We start from the raw sequence: 12,190 nt of genomic DNA on the forward strand, positions 1-12,190 counted from the left end.
CTCACACACATTTATTATTTTATTTTATGTTACTACTGTAAGTGTAAACGAATAAGCCTGGGCAAGAGTTGATAAAAAATGGGGGGAAATGTATCCCATAATGAACAAGACCTGTGGAGTGGAGTTACAGCTCAGGGTAGATCAGAAAAGGGCAACCAAAATATAGCATGCCTGGATAGCTCAGTTGGTTAGAGCATGGTGCTGATAATGCCAAGGTTGCAGGTTCAATCCCCATATGGGACAGCTGCATATTCCTGCATTGCAGGGGGTTGGACTAGATGATCCTTAGGGTCCCTTCCAGCTCTTTGATTCCATGAAATGATCAAGGGGATGGAGCAGTTCCTCTTTGAAGAGAGCTTGCAGCATCTGGAGCTTTTTAGCTTACAGAGGAAAGGTGACATAATAATAACAAAATTTTATTTATATCCCGCCCTCCCCAGCTGAAGCCGGGCTCAGAGCGGCTAACAACACTAAAAGTAACACAGTTTACATAAAATCACAATCAATTAATTGAAATACATTCTATTTTTTTTAAAAATGATATTTATTGGAGTTTCAAATAATACAAAAAAGAAAAACAAAAAAACAAAAGAGAAAAAACAGAATTAAAAAAAAAAGCATTCAACATTTACAATCCTTATTTTTGATAACTTTTTTCTACGACTTCCCCTCAGCTCCCCTTCTTGTATTCCGTGTCCAAATATTTATTCAACAAGTTCTTATCTTTAGTTTTTAACCCTAGTTTGTTATTATACTTAATTCAATTTATGTATCAAATTTTAACTTATATGCATTGATCATTATACTTAAAGTCTTTTTCTAAGTTCGACCCAGTTTCCCTTACACAAATTCCCCAGTTTTATACTAATAGCAATACAAAAAAAGAAACAATAGAAAGGATCAGAATGTATTTGTACACCCTTCAGATTCCCAAACCCCACCCTCCCTTTCCCGGTTTCAATCCCCAAACCATTGTCCATTAGTCCATCTACTATCAGCCTGGATTCCTCACGTCAGAGGCTCTTAATTCTCTCTCAGTTCCTTTCTGCTGGTTTTTTTTTGATAGTCCTTTGTATTAACCACCAAATCTCGGAAGGGCTCTGTCCCAAAATTGTCCATGTTCCATCCGGCCGGGCTTCCAAATTTAAAGGAGGAGCTCAAAACTTGTTTCTTAATCCTTTTAGGTCCAAATGTCCCAAAATCTTCAGATCTCCACAATGGGAGATCTTTCCATTCCTCCTTCTTCAGTTCAAACCAAATTTTCACCATCCAGTCCTTTTTTTCTTTTATATCCATCTTGACAGGCCTCCGGCTCCCTTTTGCCTTCTGCAACATTTCAGCCCCTCCTTCCTGGTGCTCCTGTTCAACAAATATCTCTTTCTCCACTTCCTCAAGTTTCTCAAGTTTCTTTTCTTGTTCAGCTGCCTGGGCTGTAGACAAAACATGACTCTGCTCTACCAGTTTTCTCATGAGAAAAGCAACCTCGTCCAGATCAGCTAGTATTTTTTGACCTATTTCCATTCTTGTAGTGTCCCTGAACCCCCTCTAGAGGGATTCTGGTTATTGAGTATTCCTTACACTTCCAGCCCAAAAGTCCAGGTAACTTGTTTCAATTCTTCTTTATTTTCAACAATTTATCACTATATTGTAGCTAATGTAACCAGCAAAAACATCAGAAACAAAGTTCTCTATTTTTTCCCACTTTGACAGCTAATTTTGACAGCTGTCAAAGTCTTCTATGTCTCCTCAGCAGGCTCCTCTCGTGGATCGCTCCCGGGTCTCGGGGGGGGGGGGGGCACTTTGGTTCTCAAAGTTAGCTCTTATCCTCCAGCACAATTACTTATACTGTCAATCCGTGTAATTGATAGTTTTATCCAATAAAAAGGAGATATTCTCTCGACCTTAATTATTTAGTCCTTGCTTCAGATTGTTTACAAGGCAGGGGAGACGGACTTCCTCTTTGCGTCTTCCCCGATCGTGCCAAATTCAGAAAAATTCTTTCTTTTATAAATCCAATTTCCGTATTACTCACGGGTTGTTGCTTTTAATCCGAATGTTCACAGGAAAAAGTCAGCGCTCTCTGTCCATGGCATGCGGCTTCACTCAGCAGGGGAAGCAGAGGACTCTCAGCACCACGCCGCTTCCCGTCCCCAGTTCCGCAGCCTTTAAAAAGGCTCCTTTGCAGGTCGGGGGGGGGCGCAAATGGTGCCCACCGAGTCACCAGGTCCACAGGCTTCCGCGCCTGTGGTTTTTTAGGGTCCCTAAAATACATTCTAAAATCAATTCATTCTAAAATCAATTCAGAATCAAATTAATGGCAACCACTGGGCTAGAGTTCTATGAGGATTACCAAAGGAGGGGGTCAGACTGTGCCTTGGCCAAAGGCCTGGTGGAACAGCTCTGTCTTGCAGGCCCTGTGGAAAGATGTCAAGTCCTGCAGGGCCCTGGTCTCTTGCAAAAGAGCATTCCACCAGATCGGGGCCACAGCCAAAAAAGCCCTGGCTCTGGTTGAGGCCAGCCTAACCTCCCTGTGGCCCAGGATCTCCAAGATGTTTTTATTTGAAGACCGTAAGGTCCTCTGTGGGACATACCAGGAGAGGCGGTCCCGTAGGTATGAGGGTCCTAGGCTGTATAGGGCTTTAAATGTTAAAACCAGCACCTTAAACCTGATCCTGTACTCCACTGGGAGCCAGTGCAGCTGGTATATATATGATAGAATATATGGTATATATGGTAGAAGTTTATAAAATTATGCATGGCATGCATGCGGAAAATTTTAACTCCCCTCTCTCCTAGCACTAGAACTCTGGGACATCTCATGGAGCTGAATGTTGGAAGATTCAGGACAGATGAAAGGAAGGACCTTTTTCATGCAGCACGTTATTAACCTATGGAACTCCCTCCCACAAGAGGCAGTGATGGCTGCCAACCTGAATGGCACCTGCTTTCCATTCAGAAGGCCCCAGGCTTCTCCAAGTAGGGCTCAAAATCCTGGAGAGCTGTTGCCAGCCAGTGTGGACGACATGGAGCTAGACGGAGCAGCGGCTTTGTAAAGTAGCTTCCGAGGTGGATCAGGCCCCGTTCAGAGATGTTCCATGCCAGCGGGCTTGTTGGTTAATTTGCATCGAAACCGTTTCGTCAGGCTTGTCCCGTCTCGTTAGCGTCCGGAGATGGAAGGAGATGAGGTGGAGAGGAAATGGAGACTGACGCAGCAGGCAAGGACCAATTAGAGAGGCAGCCACACTCTCCCCTCGTTGCGGGTGAAAGGAGCCCTGAGCTGGCAGAGCAGTCAGGCAATCTCGTCGAGGGTCTTCGTTTTGAGGGCTGCACTTTCCGTGGACTTGGGAGACACAATCAGTCTTCTTTCCCAGCATTCGGTCCCAGATTGCATCAAAAGGGAACAGCTGCGGGGAGAAAGGCTTGGTGAGGGACGCGACACGAGGGAAATTGTTACTCTGGGCCTCGGGTCAGTGGTGGACCTTGGCACCTCACATTTCAGTGGCGCCCTGTGTGGTGCCAAAATCCGACGCACGCCCCCCCCACCTCATGCCTTCTGTTGGACTTTATAGTTGTGGCACTTGCTGCAGCGTCCCTGAAGCTCTGCAAGCGGTGGGACAACACTGGCCACGCTCCCCCCTTTGCTTGGGTTTCTGCAAGATCCTTTCTGTTTTGATGCATTCCATTTATTGCATTTAGATTATGGTTACCGGATTTTTTTCAATGAATCCGGGGACAGTTTTTTTTTTTTTTTTGAAGCTGAGTAGCAACAGGGAGTCGGTAGTGGGGATGGTGAGGCAAAAGACCCTGGGCCCAAACACACATGCATATTGTATAAAGGTGCAAAGCCCTTCTTTCACACTCTGTGAAACATAACGGTGCACTGCCTGCCCGTGATTCCCGAGCCTCCCCCAATCTCCTGCCCTCTCCCCCATTTGTTTTGACTGATCAGGGGAGTCTTTGGAAGTCGTGGGTGGGTGGCCGTTGCCCAGTTTTTAAAAAACTCTGTGGATTTATGTTTCACAGGGTGCGAAAGAAGGGCTTTGCACCTTGCCTGGCAGAGAAACCGTGCGCTTTGAGCCCCTCCTGGGCAATGGCTGCCCGCCTGTGACTCCCAAGCCCCCCCATCTGTCAAAACAAAGGGAGAAGGGGGCAGAAGATCTGTACCACCGGACGTCCCTGGTTCCCCCTCAGCAGTGGTGGCGGCAGTGAGCAGTGAGCAGCTCCTGAAGCCAACCAGAGCCAACTGTGCTACCAGGCTGGCTCCAGGCTGCTGAGGCTGCCGCTGCCACATTTCCCGGGGACAGATTTGCAAATCCAGGGACTGTCCCTGGGAACCGGGGATATCTGGTAACCCTAATTTAGATCCCACCTCTCTCTTATAATCAATTTTCATTAAAAGTTTTCAACATAAAATACAGCAAAAGCCCAGCTAATCTAGTGAAGAAGAAAGAAAACAAAACAACAAGAAGAAAATGAAGGAGGAGGAGGAGGAGGAGGAAGATAATAAAGGGCTGTCTATCACAGTTATATTGCAACCCTTATTCCTCACACAGAGGAGTCCAAGGCCACCCAGAGAGCTGCTGCTTCTTTCTTTCTTTTTTTACAAATTTATTTATTTGGTTTTTCAAATTAAAATTTTACAGAGGTCTATCAAACATAAATCATAAAAGCAAGATTCCAAGGAATCTCCTGGACTTCCACCCTCCCCTTTGTGGGTCCTATTATTAATCATTTCCTCCCACGGCTTTTATGATACTCCAAATCCTTTACCTCTTCCGTTATGTCCAGAATTCAACCTTAAACTACAAGTGATATTGCAATCCTGCTAAGGATTTTAACTATTTACAATGGTCTTTAAGATAACTTATCAATTTCCCCCCATTCCTTATTAAAATTTTGGTCTTCCTGATTTCTGACTCTTCTGGTCATTTTAGCCATTTCAGCAGTGAGCTTCATGGCTGAGTGAGGGAGATTTGAACCCTGGTCTCTCCCAGGTCATAGTCCAACACTCTAACCACTACACCACACTGTTTCTGTCATGACTTCCTGTGGCCGTCACAGAGGACCATCAGAAGAGCCTGCTGGATCAGGCCAAAGGAGGACCATCTATTCCAGCTTCCTGTTCTCACAGTGGCCAACCAGACGTCTGTGGGAAACCCGCAACAGGACCCGAGTGCAAGAGCAGCCCCCTCCCCTCCTGTGTTTTTCCATTCAGAAGCATGGCTGCCTCCGACTGTGGGTGCAGAGCAGAGCCATCATGACTGGTAGCCACTGACAGCCTTGATAGTTCCTCAGTCAAGGAATGAAGCTGGACTGCGTGTCACCAGGTGTGGGGCGGATCGGTGGGGCTTCTTGGAAAAAGCCTCGTGAGCCAAACGGGGAGTCCTGGTGAGTGGGTCACATTTGGCCTTTGGGATAGAGGTTCCCCACCGTTGTCACAGCTGGAGAGATTGCTGTGGTCAAGTTGGGAATGGGACAGAAACTGGTGCCAAATGACCCTTCCCTCCCCAATGCAAAACTCCGAGGAGCCCAGCTTTCCTTGTTGCAGACTTGAAACTTATTTTTTACCTCTGGGGTGGAGATCACTCAGCCCCAGATCTCTCTCTGGGGTGGTCATTTCCTCAGCCCAGACAGAGTCATCTTTCATTCCTCCAACCCTGGCTCCAAGGAGACTGGTAGGTTTGGACTGAAAGGTCCGCCTGAGACTTTGCTGCCTAATATGGCCTTGCTCTTAGGACCCAGGGATATATGGCAGAGGAAGGAGGGCTTGGCCGCCCATCGGACATCTTCACTTAATGGCGTTAGCATTTCCATGGTCACAGCCTGGCAGTGAGTCTGATTGAAGATGAGCTAATCAGCGATCATAATCTCTCAGTGTAATGAACAAATTAAAAGGGAAGGAAGGAAGTTCGTACTTCTGGCTCGGGAGGTTGCCTCAGCCTGTTGGCCTGTAGAATCGATAAGACAGGGGCACATTGATTTGCAGCAGGAATGGGGGCAAGAAGACACAAGTTGCCAGCCAACCAGAACAGAATACTGCCCTGGCTGACTTTGGGGGGCTCTGGGCCAATTGCCAGGCGCTCTCTCTCTCTCTCTCTCTCTCTCTCTCTCTCTCTCTGTGTGTGTGTTAAAAAGCCACAAATGTGGGTTTGTAGCTAGTGTTTTGATGCTTAAAGCTAGAAGGTTGGGAGTGACAGACAGCAGGCACACATTTAACGCACACATTGAGACATTGGCAGCCATGTTCCACTGCACTGGTGCTTGGCTCCTGCTTACAAGTTTCCCACAGGCATCTGAGACAAGAATGCTGGACTAGCTGGGCCATTGGCCTGATCCAGCAAGCTATTTTTAAGAACATAAGAAGAGCCTGCTGGATCAGGCCAATGGCCCAGCTAGTCCAGCATCCTGTCCTCACAGTGGCCAACCAGATGCCTTTGCTGGGAAGCCTACAAGCAGGATTCAAGCACAAAAGCCCTCTCCCCTCCTGTGGACTCCAAATAAGGCAGCTTCCCGGGTTCTTATGCCACACCAGGGTGCAACAGATCACATTCGTGCATGCAGTCACTTTCCTCCTGAACCATGTTTTTCTTTAGCTCTGTTTTTCTTTAAAGGTAAAGGTAAAGGGACCCCTGACTGTTAAGTCCAGTCGCAGACGACTCTGGGGTTGCAGCACTCATCTTGCTTTACTGGCTGAGGGTCCTCAGACAGCTTCCGGGTCATGTGGCCAGCATGACTAAGCCACTTCTGGTGAACCAGAGCAGTGCATGGAAACGTCGTTTACCATCCCGCTGGAGCGGTACCTATTTGTCTACTTGCACTTTGATGTGCTTTCAAACTGCTGGGTTGGCAGGAGCTGGGCCTGAGCAATGGGAGCTCACCCCGTTGTGGGGATTCGAACTGCCGACCTTCTGATTGGTAAGCCCAAGAGGCTCAGTGGTTTAGACCACAGCACCACCCACATCTTTAGCCCTCAAGTTTTAGTTTTCTTTAGCCCTCATGTTTTTCTTTAGCCCTGTTTATTTATTACTGACTTGCCATATTTATAACCTACTTTTAAGGCAGACCTCCCAAAACATTTTACAGAAGATTATCACAAGCATCACTTAAAAAAAAGAAAAGACAAGTGTTTGTTTAGCAAAACCTATTCCTGTTTCTTCTCCCTTCCCCTTAGGGCAATATTGTGGCAGTTGAGTGGGGGTGGGGAGAAAAGTCCACTTTGGGGGCTGGATGGTGATAGTTCCTCAAGCTTCTTCATTCTCCTTGCTGTCATCTTGCCTGGAACTTCTACTCCGCAACCCCATTTAAATCCATTGATTTACCTCCCAGTCTTTGATAAGCAATTTAGAGAGATTTAGCCTGTTATCCCACGCTGGATCACAGCAGGACCAGAGTGGAGAGCCAAACTGATGAATCTAAAACCCTTTGGTGGGAAAATGACTGACCTTAGTCACATCAGCTTCTGCTACTTGGAGGTTGGGACACATTGTCCTTTCTGTTCCCACACCCTCTTCAAATGTGGTTTTTTTTATTTTGAACCCCTGAAAAAACCCTGCAAAGACTTTCAGCAGATGAAATATTATTCCTATTGCAGTTGATGCTGTTATTGATTACCCTTATACTTTGCTTCTCTGTCTGCAGTGGACGGGGAGTTAAAGCAAGGGTGAAAAACCTTATAAAAAATTAAGCAAGGGGATAATGAAAAGGGAGGGGTAGTTTTAACCACAGTCACTCCCTAAAACCATTTCACACAGAACCGCATTCATCAAAATTCAGACATTGCAATGAAATAAAATCCACTTTCCCTCCTCGTTTTCTCTCTATGCTAAGAAAAAAACTTTGCTTGTTCAATTTCTGGAGGGCAGGTTTCTGTTCCTTGCTGGGGAAGAGCAAGACAGCTCTTTATTTCTAACAGGGAAAGTTCAGCTGAGACGTCCCTACAATGGATTTGGTGAGTGAGGGAGAAAGAAGACTAGAAATGATTTAAATCAGGAATCATTATGCCCTGCTTTTTTATGAACATTTGCGACATTGACATTTTGCTGATCAGCCTCCATTTGACTTCCCATCTCTGGGCAATAAAACGGCAGGCTCACTCGGCCTGGTGGCATCTGTAGCAGTTTCTCGGACACCTGCACAGAGAGCACAACCTTGCTATAGAATCACAGAATTGTAGAGTTGCAAGGGATCCCAGTTGTCATGTAGTCCATCATCCTGCAATGGAGGGAGCACAACTAAAGAATCAGTTAGAGCTGGTCCTGGTTCCAGATCCTAAGAATATAACATAACAGGAGCCTACTGGATCAGGCCAGTGGCCCATCTGGTCCAGCATCCTGTTTTCACAGTAGCCAGGAAGATGCCTGTGTGGAACCTGCAAGCTGGATTCGAGCACAAGAGCCCTCTAACCTCCTGTGGTTTCCACTGCTGCCTCCAACAATGGAGGCAGAGCATAGCCATCATGGTTAGTAGCCAACAATAGCCGTCTCCTCTATGAATTTGCTCGATCTTCTTTTAAAGCCAACTACGTTGGTGGCCATCATTGCCTCCTGTGGGAGTGAGTTCCATAGTTCAACTATGTGCTGCATAAAGAAGTACTTCCTTTTATCTGCCCCGAGTCTTCCAACATTCAGCTTCACTGGATGTCCACAAATTTTATTGTTGTGCGACAGGAGCTCTCCATGGTTCTGCAGCTCATAACCTACAGTGCAATGAGCTGTAGGACCACGGACAGCTCCAAGAGAGTAATTTGTTCAGAGAGGGGTTAAAGGAAACTTGGTCTCTGTAAGCCTCTGCCCAGAGGATACATCCCTAGGCTCTACTTCCTTGAGGGGAGTTGTCCAACCTGGGCCAGTTGTCCAACCTGAAGTCAGACCCCTTTCCTATGTTCCTTGGTCTCCTGCCTGCTGTGCCCAGTGCACTGTTGGAGGCGTTAGCCTCCTCAGATTAAGGGCCTATAAGAGTCCTCGCTCATAGTCTACCTACAGGCCTGGTGCTATGATTCTATGAATGTTGGAATGATGAAATTGAGGGGAAGTTCATCAAATTTGCAGATGACACCAATGTGGGAGGGGTAGCTAATTTTGCAGACGGCAGAATCGGGATTCAGTATGACTTTAACAGACTGGAGAACTGGGCCAAAACAAAATGAATTTCAATAGAGACAAATGTAAGATTTTACACTTACTGCACAAACATAAGATGGGGGACACCTGGCTTGCAAGTAGTACATGTGAAAAAGGATCTAAGGGACCACAAGCTTAACACAAATCAACAGTGTGATGCAGTACTGCTCTATTCTGCATTGGTCAGGCCTGTTCTGTGCACCACAATTTAAGAATGATATCGACAAGCTGGAACGCTTGTAGAGGAGGGCAACCAAGATGTTCACGGAAACCAAGCCTGATGAGGAACGTTTGAGGGAGTTGGGTATGTTTAGCCCGGAAAAGAAGAGACTGAGATATGATAGCCATTTTCAAATATCTAAAGGGCTGTTACATGGAAGTTGGAACTAGATTGTTTTCTCCTGCTGTGGAGGGTAGGACCTGAGCCAACAGCTTCAATTTACAAGAAAGGCGATTCCGACTAAACATCAGGAATAACTGTCAGGGTGTTGTCGGCAGCTGCTGGCTGATTCTCAGGCAGGCAGTGAGATAGAGAAACAGCCAGCTTTTTCAGTTCTGTTTACAGTAGTACCTCGGGTTACAGATGCTTCAGGTTACAGACGCTTCAGGTTACAGACTCCGCTAACCCAGAAATAGTACCTCGGGTTAAGAACTTTGCTTCAGGATGAGAACAGAAATCGCGTGGTGGCGGTGTGGCGGCAGCGGGAGGCCCCATTAGCTAAAGTGGTGCTTCAGGTTAAGAATGGTTTCAGGTTAAGAACGTACCCCCAGAACGAATTAAGTACTTAACCCGAGGTACCACTGTATTAATACAATTTACAAAGACAAAGTCAAGATGCACCGTAATGCCTAACGTTGCCCCAGGAGAAGCTCCACCCCCTTCTCTGTTACTTCCCTATTTATCTGACTCCTCCTCCTGCCTCCGATGATGGCTGGTACATGACAGTTGCCTCTGAGCTCTCTGTTCTGCTATACTCAGCAGACACCTGGTTTTGGAATGAGGGTACGGGTTCTGGGATACTCCCCAGGGAAAGCATCTCATTCAGCTGCTCCACCATTCTTCCTCATCTGCTCAGTTCCTGACAATACGGTAACTTTCTGATTGTAAGAGCCATTCGACAGTGGAACGGACTCCCTAAGAAGGTGGTGGACTCTCCTTCCTTGGAGGTTTATAAGCAGAGGTTGGGTGGCCACCTGTCATAGATGCTTTAGTTGAGATTCCTGCATTCCTAGGGTTGGACTAGATGACTCTTAGGGTCCCTTCCAACTCAACAACTCTCTGATTCTATGTAATAGGGGGGAAACTGCAGATTTTGCTGTGCTTTGCCTTCTGCTGATAAAGGGCAAAACAACCAGGATTTGTTACTCTTGGTCCCTGCTGAGGGGTCCGTATTTATAGCCAATTGACTTTGCACATGGTCTGACATCAGGTAATGCCACTTACCTGGGCACTCTTGAGCAGTCAGCAGGGGGCGCACCTTCTTACCCTACCTGGAAACAAGAGCCAGTGTGGTGTAGTGGTTAAGAGTGATAGACTCGTAATCAGGTGAACCGGGTTCGCGTCTCCGCTCCTCCACATGCAGCTGCTGGGTGACCTTGGGTCAGTCACACTTCTCTGAAGTCTCTCAGCCCTACTCACCTCAGAGTGTTTGTTGTGGGGGAGGAAGGGAAAGGAGAATGTTAGCCGCTTTGAGGCTCCTTAGGGTAGTGATAAGCGGGATATCAAATCCAAACTCTTCTTCTTTTTCTTCATGGGATGAAGATGGTCCCAGGCCTCATACCCTCCTCTCTATTTGAGCAACAAGTTTGCAAAAGCTTTGAAGCTATTTATAATCTGAAGAGACAGCAGGGACTTGATAGAACAATGGCTGGATTCAATATGAGGCAGCAATGCCCAGCCGTGACCAGCGGGAACAGCCAACAGCTGTATTCCCAGGGGACACTTTGTTCTCTGGACCCTCCTTTCAGCATGGAAATTACCAGCCAGTGACTACAGCCTGCCTGCAATTTCCCACTAAGTGGCTGGAAGAGCTGAGTTTGCATCAAAAGGAATCTGAAAGACTATATCCCACCGGGGGCAGAAGGTAATGGTGGTTGAGTTGCAATTAGATAGTGCTGGAGAAAGGAGAGCTACTTTCTCTCTTGCTTCAAAACAGAACAGAGTTAAATCTGCTGTTATCTTGCCGCAAACTCTGCTTAGCACAAGTATATTCCCTGGATGGCAGAGAAGAACATCCGCCTCTAGACCTGGCCGTTGAACTCCAAAAGCCGCAAATTGGGACACCCATAAGTATGCCATAAAGGGAAGAAACTTCATGATGCTAGAACCTATGGAAATCCTATGAAGCTGACCGTCATAGAATTGTAGAGTTGGAAGGGACTCTGAGGATCATCTAGTCCAAGCCCCTGCAATGCAGGAATATGCAGCTGTCCCATACAGGGATCGAACCTGCAACCTTCGTGTTATCAGCACCACAGTCTAACCAACTGAGCTATCCAGGATGGAATGCTGGAAGATTGTCTTACCCCATATATGACCACTCCACCCTTCGATCTGCAGAACTCGCACTGTTACGGGTGCCACATCATACACATTCTGTATTTATAAGAAATTGATCTTTTAGTGTGGCAGCACCTGCACTTTGGAACTCCCTGCATACTGACACCAGGCAGCCGCCTTTGCTGTTCTCTTTCGGCACTTGTGAAAAACATTATTGTTTAACAAGGCAGGTATTTAGAATACCGATGTATTCTCAGTTCATTGCTGCTCTTAAATTTTTGAACTCTTTTAAATTGTTTTTCTTTTACAGTCGTACCTTGGTTCTTGAACAGAATGTGTTCTGGGAGTCCATTCGACTTCTGGAACTGTTTGAAAACCAAGGCAGAGCTTCTGATTGGCTGCAGGAGTGTCCTGCAGCCAATCGGAAGCCGTGGAAGCCGTGCTGGCCGTTCGACTTCCGAAAATCATTCGAAAACCAGAACACTTACTTCCAGATTTCAATCATTCGGGAGCTGATTTGTTTGGGAGCCAAGGTGTTTGATATCCAAGGTATGACTGTACTAGTAATCCT

This window comes from Podarcis gaigeae, assembly GCF_964106915.1.
Source record: "Podarcis gaigeae genome assembly, chromosome: 15".
Taxonomy (NCBI): Eukaryota; Metazoa; Chordata; class Lepidosauria; order Squamata; family Lacertidae; genus Podarcis; species Podarcis gaigeae.